Raw genomic sequence first — 26,521 nt, forward strand, 5'->3', positions numbered from 1 at the left:
GTCGCGCTGCACGCGACTTCACAGGTCGCCCCCTAAGTCGGAGCGACCTAATGTAAATGGAGGCTAAGCGTGCTGTATTTTTTTTAAACATCTATATGGCAGTGCTGCTACTTTATAAATGGACTCGTATGTGTGTATCTTTGCTTTTAGTCAGCATTATATAGTGGAAGGGGTGGCCAAAAGTTTACAGTGGGGTTGATTTACTAAAGGCAAATAGGTCATTCACTTTGCAAGGGAATTTTCCCTTAGTTTAGTGAATGTGGTGAAAAGTCACTTTGCAAAAGACACCCAATTGCACATAAGGAAAAAAAAAGGTATTTTTTGCTTATTCGTGATTAAATATTGGAAGTTAGCTTCACTTCATTCTCTGAGCGAAGTAAAAATTCCTTTCCAAATTGAAGAGACTATTTGCCTTTTGTAAATCAGCCCCAGTGTGAGTTTTTTGACTGCATATTATCTCATTGCATATAAAGTAGGTAAAACCATTGGTTGCTTGTATTTGATTATCTCAGTGGCTTATCATTTTGAAACGCTATGCTGCTTTTTTATTAGTGCAGCTTTTCTTCAGTAAGGAAAATAGATAGATCATCTTGGCGCAAGGCAGACATTTTGTGGAATTTAATAGAAAGGCATCCTGTGTAGTAACAGTGTTAGGAATACATGCTTGGAAGGTTATATTAATCACAATTTATCTACTTCTGGAACTGTTGAATGCTGATGAATTCTGTCACGTGTTCTGGGATACTGGGAACTGACCATGTTCTAATGTGATTTCCTATGGCATGTGAACCCAAAATACAGTATGTTTGATGTTCTAGTACCTCTAGTACCGGAATCTATGTATAATAATGGCCATACACTAAAGCTGAACAAAAAAGGTTAAACAGATTCCTCCATCCATGCTTTACAGTTAGGATAGATAAATCTCCCTACATCTGATTGGATGCAGCTGCTTATTTAGCCCACAATTTTTGGCCCGACTTGTTTTATTTATCAAAAGATGTCGGACTGGAGGTGGCCATCAGTAATCAAATAATTTTTGACCAGTTCATTATAAACTGGATGACATTTATGAATGTATGGCCAACTTAAGGATCATAATATTTAACTTGGTCAGTTTGTGATGGCTGGCAAACATATACAGAGACACTCATCTTTTTTTGTGAGTATCCGCAATTTACTAGGGAGAATTATTTAATCAAACAGTATCTTACAATACCTTATGGTAATATGTAGAAAAAGCATATGCTGCAGTAAACATAAAAAGGTTTTTGGAAGATGGTTAAATGCTCAACTACTGTGCACACCAACTTCACTCTAGAAAGAAAAAATTTGCTGACTTTTAATAAAAGGACACTTACCTGTCCAATGATCCATTGCCATCCTCACCTGGGCTGGTTTTGGCATATTTAGTGTGAGAAGCCAGTTGTCAATACTTGCAGATTCTCAGACAGCTTCCCACTGTGCATGCACAAGCCGTGTTGTAATTTGTGAATGGTCTCACAGCCTTCTGGAACCTGTGATATGTCCCGGAAGGCTGCAGGTAAAAATAGGGGGACCGATCTTCTTATTGCCTAGGCAGTTTGAACGGAAAAAGGAGCAGGTACCTATCCAAACTAGGTATAAACTCACACCCCCAAAAAAAACAATAATGTACCAAATGTAATGGGGAGGGGGGACATAAAGTGGAAATTCCCCTTTTGGATAAAGTTCTGCTTTAAATATGATTTGGCACCAACACTTTTTTCTTCTCCTATGCGCTGCAGTATACAGACTGATCACAGCTTAACACACAGGTATACAGGTGCATCTCATAAAATTAGAATATCATCAAAAAGTTAATTTATTTCAGTAATTCAATTTAAAAAGTGAAACTCATTTATATTATATAGATGCATTACACACTAAGTGAAGTATTTCAAGCATTTCTTTATTTTAATTCTGATGAATATGACTTACAGCTAGTAAAAAACCCAAAAATCAGTATTTTAGAAAACTAGAATATTACATAAGACCAATAAAAAAAAAAAGAATACAGAAGTGTTGACTTACTAAAAGTATGTCCATGTACAGTATACTATGCATTCAATACTTGGTCGAGGCTCTTTTTGCGTGAATTATTGCATCAGTGTGGCGTGGCATGGAGGCAGTCAGTCTGTGGCAGGGGCGTAACTACAGGGGTTGCAGGGGTTGCAATCGCTACCGGGCCCCATGCTCCAGGGGGCCCGGTAGCAAACCAGTGGGTGAACTTCTAGGATCTCAAAGGTCACACTTGCGACCGGGCCCTGGCATTTCACCACTGTGGGGAGGCCCCAAGATTGCAGGAAGGGGGCCCACTGCAGAACTTGTGAAAGGATCCTGATGCGGGACCATAATAAAAGGCCATGCAATGAGATTAAAGAGCCCCAGGATTAGTGGGAAGAGCCCCGGGCTTGAAGGGAAGGGCCCCGGCCAGGGGTCTGGGGGGCCCTTCATGGTTTCTTGCATCGGGGCCCTGAAGGTTCTAGTTACGCCTCTGGTCTGTGGCACTGCTGAGGTGTTATGGAAGCACATGTTTCTTTGATAGTGGATTTCAGCTTATCTGCATTGTTGGGTTTGGTGTCTCTCATCTTCCTCTTGACAATACCCCACAGATTCTCTATGGGCTTTAGGTCTGGCAAATTTTCTGGCCAAACAAGGACAGTGATGCCATGATTTTGGCAGTGTGAACTGGTGCCAAGTCCTGCTGGAAAATTAAATCAGCATCTCCATAAAGCTGTTCAATAGAGGGAAGCCAACTATTAAATGTTGTGAATACAATTTACTATGCTTTAGGGCAATATGCAAAGCAGCATTTATTTACTCTCTGTGTCTTTCTAGCCAGGTGACCACCAAACCCCTAATTTATTTTCTTGGTGTATTAGGGACAGAAAATTAGGAAAAGTCTCACCCCCCTTGTCTCCTGGTTTTTGGACTCACCATGCTCCCACCCCCTTGTCTCCTGGATACTTGGACTCACCTGGCTCATCTTCCCTGATACCCTCCTGCTGAGAGTGAATCAGGTTCAGATCTGTCAAAATTCCAGCATAACTGTCAGTTGTACATGCAGATCAAAGGACTCTCTGTCTGGTAGAGGAGAGACCAGTCCATTATAGACTCCTGATGTGTACATAAAGAGGACCTGGCACAACAATTACATAAGGGATTTTCCGCCTCCTTGCAGTATGGGTAATAAAAAAAAAAAAAAAGTAAAAACATGAAAAAACAAAATAGTAAAATCTAAAAAAATATTAAAAATTACCACTTGAAGACCAGGTATTTTCTTGAACTTTTTGTTCACATGTAACAATCAGTATTTTTTGCTAGAAAATTACTTAGAACCCCCAAACATTATATCATTAGTTTTAAAGCAGAGGCCCTAGAAAATAAGATGGTGTGTTTTGCAATTGTTTATGTCACACAGTATTTGCGCAGCGGTTTTTTCAGTGCAATTTTTGGGAAAAAATACAATATATAACCCAATTTTTTTGTAAAATATAAAAGTTGATGTCATGCTGAGTAAATAGATACCAAACTTGTCATGCTTTAAAATTGCGAACGCGCTCACACAACGGCAACAAATTACGTACATTTTACTATGCATAGGCAACATTTTAAAACCTTTACAAGTTACCACTTTAGATTACAGAAGAGTTTTGGTGCTAGAATTACTGCCCATGATCTGATCCGACATTCGCGGCGATACCTCACATGTGTGGGACGATCATTGTTTGCATGCGTGTGGGACCGATGCACGAGTTCACCTTTGCGCGCTAGCACGGGGAGGTGGGGCACTTTATTTTTTTTTTTTTTTTAATAAATCATTTATTTGTTTATTTATTTTTTACACTGTCGCGTTACTTGTTTTTTTTTTCACTTTTATTGCTGTCACAAGAAATGTAAACATCCTTGTGACAGCAATAGACTTGTGACAGGTACTCTTTATGCAGGGATCTGGGGTCAATAAGACCCCAGATCCCTTCTTTGCACTTGAAAGCATTTAAAATGCCAAGATCTGCATTTTGTAATACAATTTTAAAAAAATGGCGTCATTGACATCTAGGTAAAGTGATGTCATGTCATCGCTTCCTGGTTACCATAGCAGAGAGATCTGTGAATGAAAAAACTACAAGTCCCATCCTCTACCACTGCATATGGACTTGTAGTTTGAATGAACTGTAAGTGTGCTGATAAGCACGCCAGTAGTTTAATCACACTGCCGACAGGTCAGGAACTGTCTGCATGTACAGATATACGAGCAAAGAGCTATTGCCAGTGTGTCCAGGAATCTGACCTTAAACCCACGATCCTCTGATCGCTCGTACAATGCTCTTGCAGGCTCCTAAGAAAAAAAAATAATAATAAATGCGCATTTTATCTGAAAAAGCATGTGCATTTATTACTTTTTTCAAAAGGTGAACTTAGCCTTTAAATAGGCTGCTTCCTGAACAGAGGGAGCAGAGAAACATCAGTGGATTTAGACACCTTATAGTGCGATGGGATAGCAGTATTATATAAAAGTGGCAAATTATTACTGGGCTCCCTATCATTGTGGGCCTAGCTTTGCTCCAAACATTCTCTTCTCTTCCATTGAACCAACAGTAAAATCATCATAGTACATTCTGTCAAATAGAAGTTGTTTCCAGGTTTGCTTGTGTGTTATATACCATGAGACATTTGAGATGGTAAGTGTGGTATTTAAAACTAAACTCAAGGCAAACAGCTAAATGTATAGTTAAACTACATACATGGGAGTTGTTTTACCTGCCAAAGGATTTTTTTTTCTGTCCATATCGTTTTGAGATTTACACAGCTCCGTAACACAGCATAGCCCTGTCTATGATTTTACTCTTCTGCACATAAGTAACTCTCACAGGCCTTGTCCCTCTGCCAGTAAAAACAAATGGCAACTGCCTCTATTACTGGCCTTAACAGCAAGGAGCACATGGAAGAACGATGCATGTCAAGCAAAAACAAAGAAAATTTACCGGTTCAACTTACCAGCCAGCCTGCAACAAACCAACTTGTCCTGTCCAACAGTTCATGTAAAAACAGGTGTAGTCTGCACTCATTTTCAAATACATGTGTAAGCTGCAGAGGCTGTGACAAGGCAACCCAGCATTATCTGCTTGTGACTGGACAGTGAAAAGAGAAGCAATACATTGATGAACTCATCTATCTGTTACTCTGATCTTTCATCCCATCAGCATGTTTCTTGTTAGCACAAAAGCACTGCAAAATTTCTGACTGGCTCCTTATGCTGTTCCCATTTATGCTGCAGAGAGATTGCAGGAGGCTGATACCAGGTGAAATGTAGTTATTTGCACTCCATTTTTTTTATTTAGATTTTATTTTTTAGCGCCGGTTCACATACACGCGGCGCTACTTCCCGGGGCGACCTCCGAGATCGCGGTGCGAGCAGCGTGCCGTGACCTCGGAGCGGCCGCCACGGACTTCATAACATTGAAGTCTATGGCGGTCGCCTCCTGGTCGCCCCAAAGAAGCTCCGGACCCTTTTTCTAAGTCGAAGCGACTTGTGTCGCTCCTATTAGAACGGGTTTGCAGCTTCCCTATGGGAGGCGACCTGCGGCGACCTGTGAGGCGACCAGGTCGCCTCACAGGTCACCTTAGTGTGAACGGGGGCTTAAGGTATAAAAAAAACACAAAAAAAAAAAACAAACACCAAAAAACATTTGAACAAAGGTCAAATCACCTCTCCAAGCAGTTATCAGTATCAGTACATTTGACATTATCATCTAATTTTTCCAAGATATTCACAGATATTCAAAGAGTATTCAGAAATACTCCAGAACAGAGTATATAAGAAAACATTTCTGCAACAGACTTTCCCTGACAAGCTTTACAATATACCCAGTCTTTATTATGGATTCAAATCAAAATTAGAACGTGATTTATCTATCCACTTTCTCCGTGTCCTTTCAAACTTCTAAAAGGCGTTGCGTTGAACATAAGTGTATTTTTCAAACATTACATAGTTATCTATTTCCCAAATCCAGTCCCCAAGGGTAGGAGGGTTGGGTGAAACTCAGTGGCAGGCTATCAGCTTATGTGCTATAAAAAGAGTACTCAAAATGGCCATTGTATGATCACAATCCAGGCTATTAGAGTGTACATATCCTAAAAGGCATAAAACGGGATCTGGAGTCAGCTCAGTATCATATGCAGAATTTAGCAAATCCAATACTTCCTGCCAATACTGAAACAACTTCAGGCATTTCCAAAAGAGGTGCATAAAGGAGCCAAGAGACTGAATGCATCTGGCGCATTCAGAATTTTCTCTCCTTCCTACCCTGTGCAGCAACTCACGGGTGCGGTAAGCCCTATACGAAATAAAAAGTTAAGTCACTCTTTGAGTAGAAGATATTGAGGTAAGTTGTACATTCTGTAGTATTTGATCCCATATATCCCCTAGGGCCACATACATTTCTGCCTCCCATCTTTAATTACATGGAACAGTAATGTCAGAAAGCATTTCAGATCACAGTCACTTATAGAACTTGGTGATGAGGCCCTTGGTAGAATTTACTCTAACTATACTGTCCAAAATAGGAACAGAAGAAAAGGAGACAATTGGGGCCAAACCTTGAATCTTCAAAGCATGTCTTAGCTGTAAATATTGGAAAAGCCACCTTTGATCTAAATTAAATTATTTAAAGAGGAAGTAAACTCTGCATTCTGTTTCTATTTTTTAATATAATGTCAATCTACAGGGTATTATCAATCACTGCACAGGGCAATGATAATCAAAATGCTTAATACTTACTATTTTTCTTTTTTTGGAATAAAATCTTCTTCCTGGAATAGGCTGCGCTATCTTTACTAAGGACTTCTGCCTCCCCTGTGGACGTAATTTCCTCCCTTCCTTGTTTCCCTACCTGAAATCCCGCGCATGCGTGATCACATGATATTCAAGCCTCTTTTTCAATCGCCGTTACTGTGGGAGGAGAACCAGGAAACTGAGAGGGAAAGGATAGTTTCGCGAGTGTTCGTAGCTGTGCCGCTGTCAGAGGAAATTACATACAGGGCTTGATGTGGATGGGGAAACGGCACACATAGCGTGCCGTAAATCAAATCACAGACCGCGCATGCGCCGATGACGTCAGGAAATACTGCAGGACAGATTGTAAAAAGATTACACAAGTAAGGAGAGTGTCACAGGGAGCAATGAATTGTGTTACTAATGTGGCTTAGAATGTGAAAAAGTTTTGATGATGAGTTTACTTCCTCTTTAAATTATAGAAAGTACAGAGCTGTTGATACATATTCAAGACCCCATCTGAGTATACCGGTAGTTGTATCAGGGTAGTAATCCCTGCATGTTCCCATCTGGAAAATCCTGCCAGTTGTAACATTTTTGAAAATGCTCTATTCGAATGAATCTAGTATAACCTGAGATGCCAATATATTTTTTAGCGGACTGCCAGACCTTACATATGAAATATAATGTTGGATAGGTAAAATGATTGAAAGGGGGAATAGTGGAGTCTAAATCCAACAAAGGATTGTCATTATGAAATAAAGAAGTAAATATATTATAGGAGGACGCGTGCAAACTACCAGCTTCCCAGCCTGCAAGGTGCTGTAGTTGGGCCTCCAGAAAATATGCAAAATTTCATATGTGTTATTGAAAAAGCCCTAGAGTGGCATTATTTGTGACTTTTATAGTTGCTTTGACATGCACCTATGCCAGACTATTCAGATAAAACTGCATACTTTTTTTTTTTTTTTTTTACAAATTTTTTATTAAAGTTTTTTCAGTATAACAAGGAAAATAAAACAGTACAGTAACAAAATGTGCACTTAAAGCAACGGTAGAGGTTGTACAAATTTTGCTTCCCAAGTGCTAAGTAGGAGCGATGACAGTCTGATACCGTAATAAGATATAGAAGGTATAGAACTTGTAGGGCATCAAGTTATAAAGGTAAGATTTCTAAGGCTTTAGGAGCATATGTGTGGAAAAAGATGCCAAAAAAAAAAGAAAGAAAGAGAAAGTTTCCAGACTATTGAGGCAATGTCATGTAGTAAACCACTGATGTCTCTGGGATTCCATGACACAAAAGAAACATATGGCCTGGCAAAAAACAAAAAAAATTAATAAGAATACAAAAAAAAAATGCCTCTTTCAGCCAAGGCCCTATTCAACTGGATTTTACATGAGCATTGAGGGATGGAAGCATATAGAAGCAAGCTGCGGAAAAAAGGAAAGGAAGCAGAAGGGGGGAGAGAGGAAAAAGGAGAAGGAAGGTGGGTACTAGAGATCGGCCGATTATCGGCAACACTGATATATCGGGGGCCGATATGCACTTTTCCGATATATCGGAATCGGCCTTTTGATTTGCCGATATTGCCGATATTTAGGGAAAGTGCTTGTACCTGGGGGTGATGCCTGCAGCTAGAGGCATCACCCTGGTACCAGTGTCCATAGCCGACGGTCGGCTGACTTGTAATGACAACCGATGCGGCTGTCATGAGAAGCCGCTCGGCTGTCCTTACAAGGAGCGGGAGGAGACCCGGGCATCCTACCTCCACCGGCGCCGCCCAAGAGAAGACCCAGGTCTCCGGAAGTGATGTCATGACATCACTTCCGGGTACTCGCCGCCGAATTAAAAAAACTGACAGCATTCAAAACAGTCAAACTTGGCGTTTTGAATGCTTTTCGGTGCTGAGGAGGGTTTTGGGGTCTATATAAAAAAAAAAGAATAAACATTTTTTTTTTACATGTGTAAAAATATTGGCAGATATTGGCCGATACCGATATCTGATGACCAAAATATTGGTATCGGTATCGGCATTAAAAAAAACGATATTGGTCGATCACTAGTGGCTACCCCAGGGTTTTTTTGAGGCTATATCACTTGAGAGCTTTACAGGCCTAGAAATCAAGAGGTAAATTGAGAGGACAGGAAGTGGTCTATCCAAAGCTGCCAAATTTGTTGGAATTTGTCATACTTGTCCTCAAGGATCACCATAAACCTTTCATTGCCAAGCGTATCCTGCACTTGGTCCATAACCTCCTCAAATCTAAGAAGCGGTGTTCTCCAAGACTATGCTATAGTTTGCTTCGTCACCACAAAAATGTGAGTAATTAGAGTACATTCCCAAAACTGCATATTTTTAATAAGTGGTGCAAGAGCTTTAAAATACGTCTCTAGCTGCTTAAATATGAAGTTGTTTCTTCTCTAAGGTTCTGAAGGATATAAAACACATCTATTCAGAAAGTGAGCTGGTCATATAAAATTTTCTAGGCATAAATAGGGATCCAATTTGACATGTTTGGTCTTTATCAAATCATAACTTCATTTCATTCAATAAGTTGTTGGTTGTCAGATTATTAAAATGTGCCATCTGGAAATAAATATAGATTGAATACCTGGCAAAAAGTAAATTTCCTCTGGTGGAGTTTGCTCTGTGACATCTTCTGGGGGTCAATAAAAAGATGCTAAGATTAAAGCGGAGTTCCGGCCTCAAATACCTTTTTTAACTAAAAATACCCCTATAATACTAATCCATCGCCCTTTACAGAACCGCTATTCTCACACTTACAAGGTGTACAGTATTGGATTTTTGTCAAAATCTTACTTTTAAAAACGCTGTCTGGGCGCGGCCATCTTGGATGTGGGCATCTGAAGCCACAGCGTAATCTGCTGTGTCCTTCTTCCTGATTCCAGGGAGTGGTCTGGGAGTTCTTCCTGATTCCAGCCTCCTGGGAGTGATGACAAACAGCTCCCAGGATGCAATGCAAAGAAGGAAGTGATGTCGGTGCCCGTGGCCACAGAGGGGGGAGAAGGAGGAAGTAGAATCAAAAATGCCCTGAAAATAAGGTAAGGGACCCCCAAAAAAAATTGAAAATGCCCAATTGTTGATCAGCATAGCGAGCACTCCAGGAATCACTAAAGTTGCAAAATAGGCCGGAACTCCACTTTAAGATCTGAGGACCAGTGTCTCAGGGTGGGAGTGAAATCATCACATTCTAGTGGCAGTGGCAGAATCTAGACGGCTGTCATCACATTCTGGCAGATGTGGGACTTAAAACTGCTACTGTCACATATTGGTGGCAGCAATGGGATCTGAGACTGAAAAAAATGTGATGACAGCAGATCCTGCTATTGCCACCAGATTGTGATGATTGCACTTTTAGCCTCACCCTGCACAGAGATTTTCCAGCTCTCAGAACAACAACTAAACTAAGAGTGATTGTCACTGGGGTTGGTAAGCTCTGCAGTTAACCCTTTACATACCAAACTATAGCCGCTTCCACACCTTTTAATAGAAACATGCACCCTTCACAGTATCTGCTGTTGCAAATCAGACCTTTAAGAAATGTCTGTGATATTTATTGCCATGCCAGAATCAATAAAACAGAGTGCTAAAATATGGTAGCTTTCTTCCAAGAGGCAGCGATTCCTTCATTTCTTATTAAGAGCATTCATGAATTTAACCTAACAATTTATGATTTTAGTGAAAGGAAAAAAAAACAGTTCAAGAACTATATTTACAGATAAATAATATAAAACAGACTATAGCAACAGTAAAATAAATGGAATTAAAAATGAAAAGTGCTTAGGCAAGTTTCCATGATCTTCCATGATCTTCGGTTCCTGTGTAGAGTCCAGTTCACTTCAGAGTAAGTCTGATTCTGTCACTGGCCCTCAGAAAAGACTTCTAATGGTTGCCGTTGAAAATGAGAGCTGCAGCTGTGAATTGCAGCAGTTTTTTGTTCCCCCCTCCAGAGGGTATCACTGTGCAAACCTCCACTCAATCAAAAGAGCTGAGGGGTGTGATGTAAGAAGTGATTTTTGATGCTTCAGAACAGACTCTGTTATTACCAAGCATTTTATCTATGTTTGTATTTTCATATGGTTTTTACAATATGACAACCAACATAATATTGACATAGCATGATACTAAATGGAATTAAACGATTTCATAAATACCAAGCACAGATGTCTATATCACAGATCTGCTTTCAGCATAGTATAGCATAGGTGCAAGTGGTATCAAACTGATTGTTATTCTCTAAACTATTATTACCACGTGCCTTCCGGAAGATTTACCCCCCTTCATGACCAGGCCATTTTTTATATGGCACTGTGTTAATTTAATTTTGCGACGCTGTACCCAAATAAAATTTCATGTCATTTCCCCCCAAAAAATAGAGCTTTCTTTTTAGTGTATTTGATCACCTCTGCGATTTTTATTTTTTGCGCTATAAACAAAAAAATAAGGACAATTTTTTTTTTTTTTTTATAAAACACATCCAATAAAAACATTTAAAAAACAAATTTCTTCATGAATTTAGGAAAGTATGTATTCTTCTACATATTTTTGGGAAACAAATATTGATTGGCTTACGCAAAAGTTTTAGCGTCTACAAACTATGGGATATTTTTTTTTATACTAGTTATTGCGGCGATCAGCGACTTATAGCAGGACTGCGATATTGCAGTGGACAAATCAGACACTAACTGACACTTCTTGGGGACCAGTGACACCAATACAGTGATCAGTGCTAAAAAAATATGCACTGTCACTGTACTAATGACACTGGCTGGGAAGGGGGTTAACATCCGGGGCGATCAAAGGGCTAATTGTGTGCCTAGCTGGTGTTTTCCTTCTGTGGAGGAGGTGCTTGTACTAGGGAAAGGCATAGATTCATGTCCCTGCTTTGTAGATACACAGGATCCATGCCTTATGTACTGACAGAGTGGCAATCTGGCTTGTTTACATAGACAGACTGCCATTCTTTCTCTGCATCGAAGGATCGGCGGGTGCTGCCGACATCTGGTCTGCTGTACCTTTCGATCAGGTCCTGCTGTGTATAATCACAGCAAGCCCGTGGCGGCACTCATGCGTGCCCCAGACCTGGAAGTGTCAGATCACATGCTAGGTACGTGATCCGGTGCAACCGTGCCACTTCACCACCATATATCTAAGTTATATGGTCAGCAAGTAGTTAAAGAAACACCTTCATGGCATGAATTATTGAAATATTATGAACTTTAACTCTGGATAGCTCATCTGTATGTTATTGTAGGTCACTACCCCAGTCTGAGAGATGTGCATTCTATGAGACTGTTTAAGATAGGGCTGTTTTAAAAGTCTCCGGAATTGCAGTCTCTCCTAAGTACTATTTGTGGTAGCCATTTATGACAATGCTCATTAACAGGCTGTGCAGATCCTTGATGGTTTTAAGAGGATTTATGATGGCCTGCTTCATGTCTCAAGCTAAACTGTACTCTGGTGTATGGGTGTTTAATCATGTCTATTTCTGTTGTTATTGTTCCTTTCTGCTTAATAATTTTTAGATTTAAATGTAAACTTTTTGCTGCATAATCCTCAGTTTGGGGTCATCAGATCGGATTATCGTCACATGCATGATCCGGGCACATGTTCACTTTAATATTTATTTTTGGAGTAGTGTTCTTTGTGACTTAAGATTGTGCATATATCCTGTATTTCACTCTACTGTCTTACATTTATTGCCTGTTCTTCTATCAGCAATATGTGCCATAGTAGTTTACATTAATCTCCTAAAAATTGATTTCCATATAAATCATTGTTTAGGGAACAGCAAAGGTCATATAGCCATGCAATGAACAAATGAGTCTAAGGGCTTCAAGAAAATATGGTGCTTAATTGCATGCATAGGTTCACTGTAGAATTAACCCCCCACATACAGCCACATTTCTCATAAGAATAGGTAATTAAACTAAATCAGACTGGAAGATTCAAAGGATTACGCCCACACAGCAATTCAGTCATATAGAAAATTTGCTGAAATGCCTGCAACAACAACATGTCTCACCTGTGAACATGGACCGGACTGCAGCTAATTGAGAGTCTTAAATCAAAATGATTATGAAAGAGATTATTTTTCTCAGGAAATTATTTCTTGTATGTTAGCCCCAGTTTGTTCATTCACTTTACATAACCTCATAGAACATTGATTTGGCCATTCAGCACTTTTAACACCGTGACTGTGTAACCAGATCTCCTTGCGGATATCCTTACAGAAGAAGCCACTATGAACAATGAAAGACACTAAAGTATTTAAGAGGCATTTTTTTTAAATAAATAAACTCACCAGTCACAGTTACATTTAATTGAAAACATTGTATGACAGTTACATGAATCCATTACAGTTTGGACATATTGATGTTGTAATAAGACCTGCAGACAATAAAGTTTTAAAGATACACTGTTATAAAAAAAAATGCAAATAATGTTAGAAGAAGTACTATATAATTTAACAATACAATAATTTAAAAAAAAGTTATAAAATATCTATACTAATTCATGAAAAATAGTTTGTAGGGAGAGATTGTAATCTGGCTCCATAAAAATTGTGCATTCTCCACCATAAATTGGACACAGGCTTAATCGAGATATTTGGCTCCCAAGCTGAATGTAAGGTCTCACTCAATTTAAAACAATTCCTAGCACTAAATTCTTTCAGATAATAACAATCTAGTGATGCAGACAGCCAGAGTAGTTATACAGTTGTAATGTTTAGAAAAAGAGGAAGTTCCACTTTATGTCTCCCCCCTGCCCCCAACTCTACCACATTCGGCACATTATAATTTCGGTTGGTAACTACTTTCGATCACCTAGGCAATCTAAGTGCAGGTAGCATCCTTTAATTAAAAGTCAGCAGCTACAATGTTTGCAGCTGCTGACTTTTAAATTTTTACCATGAAGATCTTCTTTAAAGACATGTATTAACTGCAGATTGCACATTTTTCTTTAGTTTAATTTAGTTTTATTACCATATCTTCTGTCTTAACCTGCAACACTCAGGAAATCAAGAACAGCTGAATTTGAAATCATGGTGTTGTCAGTCCAACGCACTTTACCATCAAAGACTTAAAGTGGAGTTCCACCCATTTTTGGAACTTTAGATCTATGTAATCCCCTTTAAAATGGCTTTTACCAATGGAAACTTTTTTTTTTATTTTTTTGCTAGTAAATACCTTAATTTCTGCTTTATTCCTCCTCTCCTCACTTCCGGGTCCGATCGGCGATGACGTCATTCGGCGATTCGCAGTGTCTGCTGGGATGTATTCTATTCCAGAAATCTCGCAGTAGCTGAACTGTACTGAGCCGTACCTGCCCCGCCTCCACCCCGCCTCCACCCCGCCTCCTCTCATTGAGTTGTATTGTATGCAATGTATTAAGGCTGTTGTGTCCCTGCAGCATACGGCGGCCGGATCTTCTGCCCGATGCTGTGAGCCCCGGCTTCCGTCTCCTGCGACGTGACGCTTGCAAGGGGGTTGAACCGGCGGCAAATTCAAATAGTATAACACACCAAACACACTGATATATTGTAATCCTATTGGATTACATTACAAAATAAAATTAATTGACATTAGTTTGCTCCCCAGTGCCCTTTCCTGCAGTTTTACTGTACTTTCTATATATATATATATATATATATATATATGTATATATTTAGAATATATGTATACGTATATATATATATATACACTTTAACTTATTTATAGTTATTTATTATATTATAATTTTTGATTTTGTGTTAACTTTATCATACCCGAGATGTTATAAAGAAGAACGCACAGTAAAACAAATATCATATGTAAATAGTTGGTTTGGGCTGCTCGTCCTTAAGAATTACTAGCAAAATGATGGTACCGCTTTCAGCACCTAAAATTGGAAACAATCATACCGCCAGGGAGGTTAAAGGAGAAGTACAGCCAAAGCTCGTTTGGCTGTACTCCTGTGGATCACAGGAGTGCAGTCCGTTCTGCACTTCGGTGACCCGTTTTCAGCAGACAGCGGGTAACGTCAGCTCTTGGCTGACGTCACAAAGCCGGTTAAGGCTCAGGAAAGATTGTGACCATATGGTGGGCATCCGCCCACATGCCTGGACTGGCATCTGGCTTGGTTCTCAGTGTTAAAGCCATTTCGGGGCAGATGCAGCATCGGACCGATGCTGCATCCAGCTAGGTAAGTATAATTCTAAAAAAACCCTATACCCATACTTCTCTTCTTATCTGGGTATCAGTAAGAACAGTTGTCTATTTGGAAAACTACAAATAAAGTTTAATTGCACACAGCATCAAACATTTTAATACATACTAGTACTAGTGTCTTTGTTAAATATGATATTCACTCTCTTGCAGCATTATAGGCATTGGTAACATTTTCTGCATGTCACTTTCAGGGGTGCTGGATGCCTTTGTTTGCCCGCTACGTGCTGTGGCACCCCCAATCCGTTATGTCATTATTATGTCTCTAAAAGGACATAAAGATAATGTAGTAGTAAGGATGGGATATTGGGGTAGACACAATTGAACAACCCAGAAGCGTCAGATGCTGAAGGTTCTAGAGGTCCCTGCAACTCTGCTAGAAAGTGAAGATTTTCCTTAGTCGTTAATGGTAATTATTAAAAATCTTTTTTCTTCTGTACAATGCAGATGACCAATAACATGAGCAGGAAATTACATTTCCAGTGGAGTTCTGTACACATTCATTGAAAAAATTTACCCTATTGTTGTCATGGTTGCTGTAGTTCAAAGAAAATAATTTTAAAACAGTTTTTGCCATTGTAATAAAATCATAGCTGGCTGCAGAATAAACTGGAAAGCTATATTGTAATAACATTAATTTACAATATTGAATTTTTAAAATAATAAATAAATAAATGTTTTATCAACTTTTTAACTGAACTTGTATTACCTTTCGTTTTACAACTCCCATATTTAACAAATACTTTTTACAAAGAAAGCACGGTTTTTCAGAACAGAAGTTAGTGTTATAGTGTTACCAATTCGCAAGTGAACAGTGCTTAGCAAAAGTCTGTCTGTCATTGGCCAGACTAGCAAGATGTTTGCTCCCTTCACTAGCAAGTAAAGCCCCGTACACACGTACCGATGGTCGGCTTACAAATGTTCCTCTTTTCTCCCCGGGATGTCGGTGTCTGCTGAAAAGTGCAAAGACAGCACAAGGACAGCACAAGAATTTTGTCCGCCGACTTCAGAAGTGATGTCATGTAATGGTTAACTTTCCCTGTGTTTTCTATTTTCTGAGCATGCCCAGTCTTGCAAATCTGCGGTCTGTCGGCCGAATTGTGTACTGACAGGCGAACAATCGTCCGTTCTGGTGTCGGCATACAAATATTTTCATGTTTGCACGAAAGACTTTTGTCCGCGGATTGTGCGCAGACATCTGTCGGAGGCACCATACTAACACGCGTACAATCGGCAGATCCTTCGTCCACCGACGTTTGTATGCCGACGATCGGTACGTGTGTACGGGCCTTAAGATACAGCACTGTTCCAGACCAGTAAGGCAGTAACAACTCACTCAAAGAAGCTCTGGGAACTTCTAGACTTGCAAATGTAGTCAGATGAAGGAAAACTTTAAAAAAGCTCAATATCTCTGGTGTGGCGGCTCCCACTAAGCAAGGCTTCCCTTGATGGGCAACCAACAGTAGCTCAAACCATAGAAATACAGAAATAAGTGCCAGACCAAAACACGATAAGAGCCCAGTATCATTTTAATTGCTGATAAAAAAGTCATATAAAACAGCTAATGTGTTTTGGGGGCAATGCCATCCTCCTTCTTTAGGGCTCAAACTGGGATGCTTGGATGGATATTAGAACCGGTAGTGAACTATCGTCGTGGAGTAAAAACTTGACAGCCATTGCTGAGCAGCAGTAGTTGGTTTTATCAACAATAAATATTTTCTTTGACTCTTATCCAATTTTGGTCTGGCACTCCTTTCTGTATTTCTACAGTAAGACAGTCAATCCATTACAAAAATAGCTGTCTAACCTGGCCTTTCTGCCATTGGCAACAGATATCTCATCTGACACGACCATTAAGTTTAGCTTGATATTGCTAAATAATGTTATTCCCTGGTTAAAAAAAAAAAAAATGGATTGTTTAATAAGGTAATTTATCTATGGGTATGATTTTTACCTTGGATTCATATAAATGATAGGCAGGCTGTTTTATTTATTTTTTTGTTTTTGTTTAATTTTTTTTTTTATTTAGCTTTTATTTTTGTGCACATTATGGCTATTTTACTATTTTAAGCATATAGAGAAAACATTGGCGTTTCAAGTTAGATTATTTCATTTTAATATGTGGATTATTATCTCTGGTATGAATTTAACATAGAACAATACAAGTAAAAAATAGCTCATAAGACCAAACAATTACAATCAGTGGAAAACAGGCAAGGAAGGAAATCAAAGTCTCTAGAGTCAAGGAGGAGATGGTGCGACAAATTATTGCTGATTTGAAAGGGGCGTTTCTGGTGATATACCATTCTTTTTACTTTCTTTGGTGTAATCACTGAGTACACTTCAGTATAATTGTTGTATACAAAATATTAGAATATTTTCTTTTTCAACAGTTTTTAATGGGGTGGGAAGCACTTTGGATTAAGAGCTTTTTTGCCACTTATTTTATTGTAAAATATGCAGACAGATTTCTTTTATACATAGTCTACAAATTATACCTATCTTACGATGCTGCTAGTTAGCACATTGGTTTACATTGCAAGTCACTATACATTATCACATTTAATTTAATAAAATGTTAAGCTTTACATGGAGGCTCTTATAAATGTTTTAAAGTTCTATATCATACAACTTTTCTAAACCAATTGCTTGAAGACTTTTTAGGCAGCTGTCAATAAATGAAGACAACAGGGGAGATAAACTAAAACCGGAGAGTGCAAAATCTGGTGCAGCTCTGCATAGAAACCAATCAGCTCCCAGGTTTTATTGTCAAAGCTTAAACACTAGGCACTTTCACCCCCCTCCTGCCCAGGCCAATTTTCAGCTTTTAGTGCTGTCACACTTTGAATGAAAATTGCGCAGTCAAGCAGTCCCCATATAAAATTTGTATCATGTTTTCACACAAATAGAGCTTTCTTTTGTACCCGATAGTGGATGGCCGCTGCTGCGGTCACCAGTGCACGTTCCTCCACTTATGGTGGTCCTGTCCCAAGATTACACCATTTTTGGAGGCTATCGCCCCATGGATTAAACGAATGACTCTTAGACCCATAGAATCCTCCCTATGCATTTTCTTTTTCATGGGGTTCCCTCCTCCATCAAACTTTATAAAAAACACTCAACATCTACTGAATGCGGCCAAATCATTAATACCTAGATTTTGGAAACAATCCAAATCCCCTACCCTATTAGATTGGAAGAGGGAGGTTGCTGTAACTATGGAGGCTGAAGGATGGGTTCATATGGTCAAAGACCAACAAGATACATTTAAAGACGTATGGTTGGATGTACTATTCTTTAGAGATTTCTACAGATTAAATGCCCTTTCGGTACAGTGCCCAGGTACTGCTTGAACAGCCGCCAATTCCCCTCGCAGATGCACCTATTTTCTGATCTTCTCTCTCTGTTTCTCAATTTCCCCAACAGAGGTTGTTTTTTTTTCTCTCTCCGTTCCCTTTCTATTATTACCCATGATGCGTAGGTCAATTTGGGATAATGTTTGTACAATGTTCACATTTCATGTGTCTCAGGTGGGTGTAAGTACTTCTGTAGGTTCACCCAACATGAGTTACCTTTTTTTTTTTTTTTTTTTTTTTGCTAAACAAACGAAAAAAGACCAACATTTTTGAATAAAAACAAAACATTTTTTTAGTTTCTGTTATAAAAATTTGCAAATAAGTAATTTCTCTCCCTCACAGATGTGTGCTGATGAGGCTAAATTTATGGGCAGTGATAGGCTGCACTGATAGGCTGCACTGATTGTCACTGATGAGGTTGCAATGATGGGCACTGATGAGGAGGCACTGATATGCAGCACAGATGGGCACTGTTAGGCAGCACTAATGGGCACTGATATGTGGCACTGATATGCACTGATAGGCGGCGCTTATGAGGAGGCACTGATGAGCACTGATAGGCGGCACTGATGTGCACTGATAGGCAGTATTGATGGGCACTGATAAGGCTCCGCTGATAATCAGGACACTCATGATTAGTGCCTTGGTTATCAATGTAAATGTCCCTCGTCACACTTGCTGGTTACCTGCTCTCCTTTCCTCACGATGTGATAGAGTGCGGAGAAACTATTGCTGATAACTGGCAAGTCTGTTTACATTGTGATCAGTTGTGATTGGACACAGTTGATCACATAGTAAAGGGCCACTGTGTTTTACTGCGATCACAGAGCACTCCAGATGCGCACCCCAGGGGGAGCACATGGGGCGTGGATCCGGGTGAACGTCTATGGACGCCCTTCTGGAAAAACAGAGCCATGCTTTCGGCTAATGGTGGTAATGAAGTGGTTAATTGAACAAGTTGAAGTTAGAAGCTGATTGGGTACCATGCACAGCTGCACTAGATTCGGAGTGTTCCGGTTTTAGTAAATCCCCCCCCAACATGTATTCTTTATATAAGCTAATGTCAAGTTAGTAAAAAAAAATGTTCAAACGAGCAATCTGATTTGAACAGTAGGTCTACAGAAATGGCAGAGAACACTACCTTCAAAAGCCTATACATACGACATGGCTTTTTAAAGACTTGTTTGTTTAGGCTCATGTTAATAGAACAGCACATACAATTTGTGATAATTGTTTCCTGTTCCTCCTCCAGCGTTTTCCTGATTATTTCTTCCCACTTGTGCTCAGATTAGGACTTGTATTGTCACGGACTATTAATCGTAGGTGAGAAAAGGAAAAAACTGTGCTCTGATTTATTGCAGCTTCAAACATTGTGTTATTCTCCCTGATGTATTATGTGGTTACATGCAGTTATATGGGTAATGATTGGCATGTAGAATGACGGCATAATGCTCTAGCAAATAATGCTCCAGTAACTAAAATGCATTGAATAATACATGGGAAATGTAGTCAAAAACAGCTTTGTGCATGAGTAGGGTGTACAAGCAATTGTGGTAAAGAGAGAGAAAAGTGAAGTCAAAGGATAGCCAGAACTGGAAATCTGCATACTTATGCACACTTATCCAAATTTTACTTTCTGTTTTAGAAGCTGGCTTACCCCAGAATCATACATGAACCTGGTGTGCCTTCCTATGTGATTCCTGTGTGTTCACCTGCAGTGCAATTTTCACCTGATTCCTTTGAATGATCTGAATTTACACCGGATTGCAGAAAAAGTAGCGCATTCACTACTTTAAAAAAATATGCTGCACCAAATCGCATTGTACTGCAGTGCCATGCGATCTAGTACTCACAAACACATTGCGTTTGTAATCTGCATTTGGGGTGCCGTTAACAAAGTATTCAGATCGCAAAAGCAGTGCCTTTTAGAATGTGGTGTGGGAAACATGGAACACACCTTTCCCACATTGCTTTCTAGTGTGAACCAGCTGTGAGGCTAGGTTCAAATTTGAGCTGGTCAGTGGCACCTGCAGAGAAAACCACACTGCTGCTTAGGAGATGCCTGAGGATGCCATTATTCTTAATGGCAACCCCATGCACTGGAAACTGTTGCATGGTTTTTCCCATACTGAAAACTGCACTGTACAATGCAGTTTCCCTGCAGCTTTGGGAAAGGTGCAGGGACCTTTTAAATATATTTTTTCTCATTAATCTACACTAGGTACAGCATAATGACAAAGTGAAAACATTTTAGAAATATCTGTGAATTTATTAAAGAGAAAAAAAATGAAATATTACATGTACTTAAGCATTTAGATCCTTTACTCTGTACTTTGTGGAAACATCTTTATCAGCAATTACAGCCTTGAGGCTTTTTGGGTATGACACAACAAGCTTTGCACACCTGGACTGGGGGATTTTCTGCCATTCTTCTTTGCAAATCCTCTCAAGCTCAGTCGGTTAACAGATATTTTCAGGCATCTCTAGAGATGTTCCATAGGGTTCAAGTCAGGGCTTTGTCTAGGCCACTCTATGACATTCACAGAGTTGTCCTATAGCCACTCCTGTGTTGTGTTGAGTTGTCTTGTCTCGTGTGCTTAGGATCATTGTCATGTTGGAAGGTAAACCTTCAGCCAAGTCTGAGGTCCTGAGAGCTGTAGAACAAGTTTTCAGTGTGTGAGTAACTGGCCAGATCACCAGGTGAAAACAATAGGAAGTAAACCTAAAAAAAGAAAACTAAGGCATCCACAATATTTAATGATTGGTTACATAGTTAGTGAGGTTGAAAAAAAATACCAGTCCATTCAGTTCAACCTATAATGAGTGTCTGTGTGTTTTCTGTTAACAGTACATTAAATAGCCCTGTATGTTGTGGTCTTTAGGGTGCCCATCTAATAGTTTTTTGAAACTATCGATGATCCCTGCTTATAGCACTGCTTGTGGAAGAGAATTCCACATCCTTACTGCTCTGACAGTTAAGAACCCTTTACACAGTTTAAGTTAAACCGCTTCTCTTCTAATTTTTGTGAGTGGCCACGTGTCTTATTGAGTTCCCTTTCGCTGAAAAGTTTGGTCGCTGTGCTAGGGTCACCAGTACGGTATTTGTACATTGATATCATATCCCCTCTCAAGCGTCTTTTCTCCAGAGAGAATAAGTTCCATGCTTGTAGTCTTTCATCATAGCTGGTCTCCTCTAATTATCTTTGTTGCCCTTCTCTGGACTCTCTCAATTCCAGCACATCCTTTCTGAGGACCGGTGCCCGGAACTGGATGGCATACTCGAAATGCGGCTGGACCAGAGTCTTGTAGAGTGGGAGAATTATTGTTTTATCTCTGGATATGAATGCCAGTATTCTATTGACTTTGCTTGCAGCAGCTCGGCATTGCATGCCACTGCTAAGCTTGTTGTCTACTAGGACCCCCAGGTCCTTTTCCATCTTAGAGTCACCCAGAGGTTCTCCCCCTATCGATGGAAAAACTACAATACATTACATTTTTGGTTTTGTGTTTAATAACTCTAACTCTGATAACTCAAGTGTTAAACCCTATTTTGCATACTCAACTCATGCCGTGCCAGGAACCTCTGTGCCAGGAGCATTGAGATCCTGCACTAGGATCCTGGTGCCAAGCTAAAATGATGTGTTTATTCCTGTAAGCTACCCAAACCATTTTACTTGGCTACAAGCAAGTAAGGAAGCTGAGTGCTAAGGCTTTGTTCACATGAGAAGCCAGGAGTGGCAATTGAGCCCTGGTTTTACAACCCACCTAAAAGCCGTTCAGGGCTGTACACATGCCATGGCCACAATTCTTTGCTCTAGGGCTGCCACAACAATTATACCCCCTGTTGCATTTAAGTGACTAGACCTGCGCCGCAACCTCCCAGCAATGCACGCGGTTGCAGAGTGGTGGTTCAGCCTTTTCAGGGTCAAAACAGGCAGTGCGAAAGCAATATATCGTCTCCCAGCCACCTGTGAACCACCATCTGAAGAGAGGGGTGGTAAGGGCTTATGCCTATGTGAATGAAGCCTTAATGCATCAATTGTCTTCTTGCTCTGGCAAAGAAATGGAACCATATTGCAAAGAAGACCCATTTTTTTAGGGCTTGTTCACACCAGGGACTGTGCTATGCCTGTGCTGTAAAAGGAGCGATGGCCATGCGCTGCAACGACACATCACACTGTATACATTTTCTTTTTTTTTTTTTATTTGCTACAAAATGACATTTCATTCATCTTTATGCACCATAGCGCATTGTGATGCAGTGTAGTGTGTAGCAACAAGCTAAGCTGCAGAAAAATGTAGCATGTCCTACTTTATTCAGCACACAACACTACAGAGCAGAGCAGTAGTGTGAATGAACTCATAGGACTCAACGCAAATGGGCCTTGTTTGTGCATTGGGACTGCATTGGGCATGGTGGCTCAGTGCAGCCCAATGCGTATGGTGTGATTGGGACCTTTATATCAATCTTCCTAAAATCAATGGCCAAAGAACTTAATTATATTTGAGAATAAGGATATTAACTGAAAAACAATGAGCCTTGTCTAATTATGCAGCTCTTTTTAATACATGTTGAAATTTTTCTATTAAGGCAAAGTGTACAGTCACTTAAACCAGAGCAAGTAATCAGTATAAATCTATTACTTATTTGACTAAATGAAATAGAAATGGGAATAGCTGCTGTACATTTCTGCACTTTGCAGTTTTCAGGCTCCTAACCTAGTCATACACTGCAGACTGAACGAAAAGATTTCACAGATTACTTCATATACGGTATACTGCACAGATAAACAAATTCATGAATTTCCATGACCACTTCTCTTTTTTCATGTTTACAGCTTTGTTTTTTTGTTTCTTTAACCAGAATTGCAGTGTTTCCATTTTGTTTTGAAGCCATATTTAATTGGTGCATTTTATAGTTTAGAACAGAATTAGCAAAATAGAATGCAAACAGCATCATCACAGAATAAGATCATCTGCCTCTTTAAAATGCAGGGTCTTCCAACCTAATCTTTCGTTATATATACCTTCCAGCTTTAGAACTTGAAAATGAGGGACACTTAAGGGAGGTAGTGATCTGTGACGCACTATGTGCGCTGCAGTAACATGTGGGTGTGGCCAAACTGTTTGTAGGAGGGGCTTAAGGGGCATGGTTAAGCAAAACCAGGGCTTCCTTTTACCCATAAAATATGCATTGAGTGCTTTGACACAAGCAATAGTCTCATAGACGCATATAAACCCTAGTGCAGTCATTAAAAAATGCTTCTATTGTGGTTTTGCACTCAATAATAATAAACGGAGAGCTAACACTTTGTCTGAGCCTACCTTAAAGAAGAACTTCACCATCACGATTTTCCGAGGGCGTCCTATAAGAAATCAATCCTGCCGTTATTGTTTACGGCAGCAAAGAGTTGCATCCCCCCTTTGTGGAAACAGACCCAGCCCCCTACTGTGGCTATGTGGATCCGTAAGATAAAATGTATCAATGAGATGGAAGACCTGATGGCGACGGAGCGCGGTGACAGAGAGAAATTTCTGAAGCGCTGGTTTTACTGGCATGAATTCACGTTCACAGCAGAATATCGTGATCTCTTGATCTGAGGGTACCGCTGTCGTTGGGCCGGACTGCTCCTCCCCCCCCCCCCTCTTCCTCCTGCCTCTTTCTGTTTACTTCCACCTCCCCTTTGATGTCTTCTTTGACTTTTTTTCTCTCCCCTGCTTCCAATCTGCTATGTTCTTGGGTGTCGCGGATTGGATCTCCCTCTTTTCTTTGCTGTCTCTCTACTTCCAGATTTTTTCTGTAGGCATATCTCTGCACGTCTTTATTAGTTACATACCCCGAAGAGATTTTGAGTGATATTCCCCCCTGGGGCCGCTGTGATACCCGATGACTGCCCGGGGGACTTCCCCTGCGCGCCTGTTACCGGCCAGGTGATAGATGCCGGGAGGTGTCGTGGGGGGGTCTACCGTGGTCAGTACTCTATTGTCACTTGTTTTGCACTTTACGTTTCTCCATAGAGAGGTCTCAGGGGTGTTCTTCTCTATAGCACGTTACCTTGCGATATTCATATTGTTCTCCCAGTCATTTACTGGTATTTAGCATATTGTCAAGTTTGTCTGTACTGAAATGTCACATGTGTTCTGTTTGCTCGCTTCTGCCTGATATTGTTCCTTGCATTTCTCTGTTTGAACTGTGATGTGCCTTCTCTGTTTCTTCAATAAACGAATTTATAAAAAAGAAGAACTTCAATAAAATAGTCAGAGACTGCTTAGAAACCAGTAACAGGCAATAAACACTTTGGTGCAGGTGTCTGTAAGGCAGAGTGCAGGTGTAAATGGTGTGCAAGTGCTATGTGTTCAAGCTTTAGGAGTATGTAACTACAGAGTGTTATAGTCAGTGGCAGGTTTATAAGTACCGGTACATGACCGGTGTTATTTCATCAATGAAAAATGTTTCGCCAAAATCCTGTATTTGTCAACGCTGTCCAGAGCACTGTGCAGCATTACAGGCCTCCTCACTGTCCTCAGACCGTCCAGAGCACTGTGCAGCATTACAGGCCTCCTCACTGTCCTCAGACCGTCCAGAGCACTGTGCAGCATTACATGCCTCCTCACTGTCCTCAGACCGTCCAGAGCACTGTGCAGCATTACATGCCTCCTCACTGTCCTCAGACCGTCCAGAGCACTGTGCATTGCAGGCCTCCTCCTCACCGTCCATGTCCAGACCTCAGCAAAGCGAGTCAGACTCAGAGTGAATCACTCCTATGTATGCATCCCCACTGTTGCACAAACTATACAGAAATGTCGGGGACTGTGACTGGTGGAAAGAGAAGAGAAGATCTATGGATTTATTTTACATTTGATGCTAAGGACAACAGGACCCTTTGCAAACCATGTGGAGCGACACAAACTTGAAGCGTCATTTGCAGATTCATCCTGAAGTACATACAAAGGTAGCACAGCACACCTAACTCCACTTTTGTTGAGAACAGTCTTATCTATGTACATTGCAGGGATTTTTTTTTACAAACTTTGTTGCAGTCAGATTTCATAACCTTTTGTTATTCTGGTTTCTGAAGTTATAGCTGTATGTTTGTCTGTCCATGTTGTGCACTTAGTCATTGGATCTTAATGGGAGTGATTTAATAATATCTATCATCTACTGTTTTCACCGAATTGAGGTATCTCACCAAAATATATATAGAGGGATGTGATCTCTGGGAGGGGCACTGTCAATATTTTCGCATGGCACAGAGCACCTAAAGGCCTAAGGCTGGCCTTGGGAAGGACAATACAAGTAGTAAATTACAGAGAGACAACTTGGAGCTGACGGTGTGGGGTGAAAGAGAAAGTAAAATCAGAATAACTTATTTTTTCCCCCTAAATCATCCTCGCAGGTACAGAAAACCTCAAATGATGGGCCAAGCCAAGCCAGTGCACCACAGCAAACTATTTGCACTGCTCTTTTAGGTGCTTCAAAATACAAAATTTACTCTAATGAACAGCAGGCAAATGAGGCCAGGGAGGAGGCCATAGCAAAATGATTTGTGTGCACCGGATTATGCTCTATGCTGCCTGTTTGGGGAGATGCTCTGCCTGGGTCTTCTGCTGCATTTTAAAAGAAGACGAAAGACTGGCAGCTTTGATGTGGATGGTGCTTAATTCTTGTGATTTTTCACTATTCTTCTCTTACACATCATCTTCAGAGTCAGACAGATCCTCATCTTGTATGTGGGGCAATGTGGATTTTCTTACAGCACGGGCATACTCCTCTGCCTTCTTAAAGCGGAGTTCCGGCCTCAGGGGTCAAATTTAGATAAAAATACCCCCGGGACAGTCAGGGCTAGTACATTCCACAGTGGATAGCCTCTGAACTGTCCCGGGTTGCACTTACCTGTAAGAAGAAATACTTACCTTGAAAAGTTATTCTCCAGGGCTGCCATCTCAGGTGTGGGCAGCTGAAGCCAGCGTGTCCTCTTCTGCGGCCTCTTCGGTGACGTTGGAGTCCCACAATGCACTGCACCGACCCCGCTCGTCACTTCCGGTGCATGCGCGGCATCCCTGCACAGCTTCTGGGCATGCCCAGAAGCTGTTTAGCAGGGAATGCCATGCCTGCACCGGAAGTGACGAGCGGGGCCG

General features: G+C 40.4%; 1 protein-coding gene across 5 annotated transcripts in view; it reads left to right on the forward strand.

Annotated features, from left to right (window-relative positions):
- The window catches only part of SHANK3 (SH3 and multiple ankyrin repeat domains 3), a 669,097-nt gene that overhangs the window by 287,478 nt on the left and 355,098 nt on the right, over window positions 1-26,521 (forward strand). The gene's annotated exons all lie outside the window — the stretch shown is intronic.

Source organism: Pelophylax lessonae (assembly GCF_965119305.1).
Source record: "Pelophylax lessonae genome assembly, chromosome: 4".
Lineage (NCBI taxonomy): Eukaryota > Metazoa > Chordata > Amphibia > Anura > Ranidae > Pelophylax > Pelophylax lessonae.